General features: G+C 44.1%; 1 non-coding gene across 1 annotated transcript; it reads left to right on the top strand.

The window, feature by feature from the left end:
- The first annotated feature begins 229 nt into the window (after window positions 1-229).
- On the top strand, window positions 230-304 carry Trnal-caa. Its single transcript has one exon. It is a non-coding gene; the product is annotated as a tRNA-Leu (tRNA).
- The last annotated feature ends 5730 nt before the right edge of the window (window positions 305-6034 follow it).

The raw sequence follows: 6034 nt of genomic DNA, 5'->3' as shown, positions 1-6034 counted from the left end.
CACACAGTTTTAATCTGCCAGAAAGTTTCATATCAGTGCACAATCCACTGCAGAGTGAAAATCTCATTCTGCAAACATCCCCCAGGCTGTGACTAATCCATGTCTCCGCAATACCCTTTCTTTCAGGAGTGCTAGTAATGCAAGGTTCGCAGAAGAGCTTCTGTAAAGTTTGGAAGGTAGGAGACGAGGTACTGGCAGAAGTAAAGCTGTGAGGAGGGGGCGTGAGTTGTGCTTGGGTAGCTCAGTTGGTAGAGCACTTGCCCGCAAAAGGCAAAGGTCCCGAGTTCGAGTCTCGGTCCGGCACACAGTTTTAATCTGCCAGGAAGTTTCATATCAGTGCACACTCCGCTTCAAAGTGAAAATCTCATTCTGGAATAAGATATTTTGTTTGTTCAATTTTTCAAAAAATGATTCAAATGGCTCTGAGCACTATGGGACTTAACATCTATGGTCATCAGTCCCCTAGAACTTAGAACTACTTAAACCTAACTAACCTAAGGACAGCACACAACACCCAGCCATCACGAGGCAGAGCAAATCCCTAACCCCACCGGGAATCGAACCCGGGAACCCGGGTGTGGGAAGCGAGAACGCTACCACACGGCCATGAGATGAGTGCTGTTCAATTTTTGGTGCTATTGATATCACAGTTACTGGAACTGCACAGAGATGGAAGAAAGTGCTCTAAGTGATAGTTCTAATGAGGAACTGCATGGGTGCATGTGTGTGTGTGTGTGTGTGTGTGTGTGTGTGTGTGTGTGTGTGTGTGTGTGTGTGTGTGTGTGTACTGGAAAGTAAAATACTTTGGAAACCCTCACAACAATTTCTGGCTTGGAACATCATATCAACACAATAGAGAAGTTATTTACACACCACATGAATATTTTAGGTCTGTTCAAGACTTTATTGGTGAAACTACTGCATTTCACACAAACAACTACTGTGTTAGAAACATGGGCAGTGGTATTTTAGTTGATCCCATAGAAATTTGGATGCTCATTGAAATGCACATTGTGATGGGTGCTCTAAACTTCCCTAGGCTGAGACTGTTTTGGAATCCACTTCATTGTATCATTTCATTGTTTGCTGACCAGACATCATCTAACTGACTTGGAAATTTGCACAGTAATCTACATTTAGCAATTGACAAACCAGACAGTACTAATGATAGACTACGGGAGGTTAGACCTGTCACTGGTTGTGTTAAGTCAAGGTACCATTATCTTCATCTTGAACAGAATTTTTTAGAGGATCTTTGAGCACAAAGCAATACATAAAAGGTAAGTCACTTCCACTGAGGGTAAAATGATACCTTCTGGGAGATGAGAGTGGACTGATTTACAATTTCACTGTCTACCAAGGGAAAGCAATATCTTTCAGACCTGAAATGAATGATTGTTTTGGGAGCATCTGTGTCAATTATGTTGAAGGATACCAAATAGGGAAAATTATAAAGTGTATGCTGATAATTTATTCACTTCTACCCAAATTATCGGGTAGACCTATCATCTGGAGGAAGGTATCTTTTACTCTGGAACAGTTGGAAAAAAAATAAATGAAAAAAATACCACATTGTTTCAAAGAAAAGTGAAAAATGAGGTAACTTTTTGATACTCTTAGTGCAGACGACAAAATAATTTTTAGACTACTCAGTGGAATAACAAGACAGTGATTACGGTATCAAGGTTATTGGGGGAAGAACAACGAGATTGTGTTCAACGATGGAATAAAACTGCAAAGGTGTTCATAAAAGTGATCAGACCTGACGTTGTGAAAATATTGGTGGTAATGAGATGGTTTGGTAATTACTTACAATGTTTTGTCTCCTTTTGTTGTGAAGTAGTTTGTCAACAGCATATTTAAGTGGCTCTGGGAATGTACTACTGTAAAAAGGTTCATCCATAAGTCACTCAATATATTACTAAGTTCATGTGAACAAACATTTCATTATTTTACTACAGATTTCCTCAAAACCACTTGAACATTTATTGTTAAGAGAGTTGATAACACTGTAAGCTTCTATTATACATTAGAATAAAGCTGGAGTTGATCAAACTTGTTTTGTAAGTCTTTTCAGTGGAATGCAAGGCTGTCTGCTAAGAAAGCATTGAATCTTAAATTATTTGCTACTGACAGAATAAAGTTATTAAATGTTTCTGTAAATTTGAGGACTGTCTTAAAGGTAATGTCTTGAGGCTTTCATAGGCCATTTGTCGACTAATTGCCTGTTGCCTTCTGTCTCGAGTTCTCTGGTTGGTGTGTGTTACATGATTTTCCTGATATTTCACTAACTCAAGTCCTCGTTGTCATTGGATTCGAGGTGAGTTCATGGCCATACATTATATTTACCTGTCATGCCAGTATCTCAGGGCTTTTCCCTGGTCATTAGCATTGCGGGTCTCCCCCTGATCCCACAAACGTGGTTCACTATAGCGTGGGAATCCAGGATACACTAGCTAAAGGCTCTATGTATTCTAGTTGAAGATGTTATCACGTATGTGGATTTCTATGGCATCCTTGAACATGTGGGAATGACAGTTTTTCTCCACGGCGTGAACTCCTGTGTCAGCAGATTTATTACGTGGTCAGTCTCGCACAGTGCATGCTCCACAAAAGTTGTTTTCTCCACCTTTTCCAACTTACAATGACATTTATGTTTGGTGATACTGGTGTTTATGGACCGTTCTGTCATTACCACACCAACTTTTCTGTTCATATCTATCATCTGTTCATATCTATCTTAAAGGAAACTTATTGGTTTTATTGATTTACTTTCTCTGTCTAATTTTTTACTATCTCCTCAATAGTCCTGTACAGTGGGGGCCGTTACTGAATGGGTTTACTAGTATAAAAATTTGATTTTTATTTTTCAGTTGATGTTTGTCAGTGCCTTCTGCCTGGCGGTAAGTTACAGCATCTCAGTCACGTTGCCCAAAACTGATAGAACCACCCTGAAACTCACGTGTTGAACCATCAGTAGCTAAACCCATGTGTTGCTGATGAGGTAACGCTACTGAACTGTGTCCCTTACGATCTGACTGAACAACAGGGAGGGTTGGAGGTAGTCAAGTGGGGGTGGAACCCCACCCAGCTGCCGGGAGCAGACACGCCGTTCACACTGTTCTGCTGGCAGCTTACAAACCAACTAGACACCCTCCTCTCCTGTCCTCTTGGGTGGTAGCCCATTCAGACCCGGAATCTTCTCTAGGCCTGCCTGTTTATGGCATTAAACTTTCATGCGTATAAAAATATGTTTTCTTTACGGGTGCCTACAGCTTTCCTCTTCTGGTCAATCCTGACGCATTAACAACTGCTGTCAGGAGCAGGATGGCTCACCGTTAGGCCCATCTCATTTGAAGTTTAACCAGCCATACCTACTACAGCTGCCAGCAGTACTTTGCGCTTGATGTGCCAGATGCACCATGCGATAATAAGCACACGCATTCGTGGCATCGCCACGCACTGTTCCGCCGTTCGGCAGTTTTTTTCCAAGTAGCTGCAGCATGGAACGCCAGGCTGCATGGCCGGGTGCCTCGCTGCACATCACCACCAGGTGCCCCAGGCAGTCCGGGGCCATGCTATGCTGCAGGAAGCCACCTTCTGCACCACGCTGTGGTATGGACGCATGTTCCAGCCAGTTAGCTGACACACAGCACCCAACCATCGACAGCACTGCCCTCACCTCCACCGCCATTTCCAGCTGCTGTCACCCAACGCACCACTGCCGCAACTTCTGCAAGTTCGTCGCTTCATTTTTCTACACCGCTGCCTCCATGCTGTCAGCTACGCTGTCATGCCATCCAATATAGGTCCTTTCTTTCTTTCCAGCGAGCACTAGGTGCCCTAACATTGTAACCATGCCTCAAACCCGTAGTACCGCCACTGGTGGAGACAACTTCCCACCTAAGGGAAAACCAGACCCAGTTGCTGCCCTCCAAGCAGAAATCAACAAATTACTATTACAGAGGACAGAATTAATGGAAGAATGCCAAAAACTGGCTCAAACCCAGTCTGTCAGTTTAAGTGTGCCAGAAACACACCCTGCTTTGCTGCAAATGATGGCTGCAAGCACCTGCAGTTGCATAGTACCTCAGCTGAACATTGCCACCTTGGCTAACAGTTTCCCTGCAGTCAACTTTATCCCAACATTTTCTGGGAAACCCAATGGACAGATAAAGTCCTTTTTGCAAACCATCCGAGATGTAGGCTGCACTTGTGCTTGGCTAGACGTTTCTTGGTGAATGTACTCTGCCTTAAATCATCAGGTGACACCCATACCTATATTCAATCAGTGCACACCTTTAAGGACACCACCTCTTTTGTCACATTAGAAGCTGGGTTGAAAGAAAGGTATTAGGACCGATGTGACACCCTCTGTTACAGGGATAAGTTATCAACCCTCTACCAGAAGCAAGGGGAGGACATGGAGGCATTTGCTGACCGAATCCATCCTGTGGCTTGCTGCACTTACACACAATGAAGTGTTAATCAAGCAAGTGGAAACTCATTCGAAAGACATATTTATACAACGACAAGCAGTAAAAATTCTTGCCATGTGCAGGATATTATCTTGCTGAAATCTAAGCCCAGAATGGCTTGCCATGAATGGCAATAAAATGTCGCGTTGAATATCTTCGACCCATGTGTGGGAGGAGAGGTCAAAATAGCATGATCATCCTGGTTGCATGATGCCACCTGACTTGCAATGATGCAGGAGGAGGTAGCACATTTTGTGGCCAGTTCGGTGCACCTGGATGAACAGGCATGTCGAGTTTTCAAATATGAGCAGGCATGCCAACGCTGCTGAAAGGCAGGCCTTGCTGCCACGCAGTGCCATGCACCTTATTGCTTTCAGTGTGGAATCATAGGGCACATGAGTAAAAACTGCCCACATAACTCAGGAAATGGGGGCCCCTCGTACAACCAGCAGAGGGAGCAATTCACCAACAATCCACCCCAATCTCAAAGACAGCCGGGAAATCGTCGAGGGGCAAGTCACATTGCCAGACCACGCCCTATGTAAAATTTATGCATCCACTCTGCCACAGTGTAGTAAATGTGGTGGTGAGTATCCTCAAAAATGCTCAAATGTGTGTGAAATATTGTGGGACTTAACTGCTAAGGCCATCAGTCCCTAAGTTTACACACTACTTAATCTAAATTATCCTAAGGACAAACACACACACCCATGCCTGAGGGAGGACTCGAACCTCCATCGGAACCAGCCGCACAGTCCATGACTGCAGCCCCTTAGACCGCACGGCGCGTATCCTCCTCAAGGGTAAAATTAGAAGAAAGTAGGTAAGAATACTTATTGACACAGGAGCACACACTAGCATGTCATTCATAGGGCATGGGGATAGACAAGTGTTAAAACCACGCCGTCACCACATTAATGGTCTGAGTGACAAGATAATCGCATCCACTGGGTATCGTCAAGTTAAGTTGAAAATCAGAGCCAGCTACTACACTTTTGCATTGGGCGTAATTCGGAAATGAAGGCGAGATTTCAATGTGATCTTGGGGAGTGATTTCCTTCACCACTACCAAACTTTAGTCGATTACAGAATGCAAACTGTCCATCTTGGCGAGGAAACCCACCATTTTGGCAGCTCCCATGTCATTCTGTCGCAAGGAATTTGTGAAACGTGGCCACTTCCACAGGTTCCTTCCGTGCAAATGTGGGAGTTACGTACAACTACCTCTGTTAGAACCAGCGGTGGCATGAGACGCCTTCTCTGGCTTGAGGTCAAATCCTGGGAACTGCTGAGAACAGCTGTATTGGTGGATCGTTTCCGTCAAAACAATGTCCTCGACAGATTACAGGTCCATGTTAAGCACGGTTTAACAACAGCAGAAGTGCAGAAGAAGTAATTTTACATTCCCATCTGTTTGGACTATTTTGGAACGAAGGAGGTAGAGATTCCTAGTGGCACCATTACAGCTAGCAGCCACAAGATTGAAGATATCTACCCTGTACAAGAGAAGCCAAAATCTAACCAAAAACACCGGCTCCCGGAATGTAACATATGTC

Source organism: Schistocerca americana, chromosome X, assembly GCF_021461395.2.
Source record: "Schistocerca americana isolate TAMUIC-IGC-003095 chromosome X, iqSchAmer2.1, whole genome shotgun sequence".
NCBI lineage: Eukaryota > Metazoa > Arthropoda > Insecta > Orthoptera > Acrididae > Schistocerca > Schistocerca americana.
Note: the sequence above shows the minus strand (reverse complement) of the source record. Positions and strands in the feature narration are given on the sequence as shown.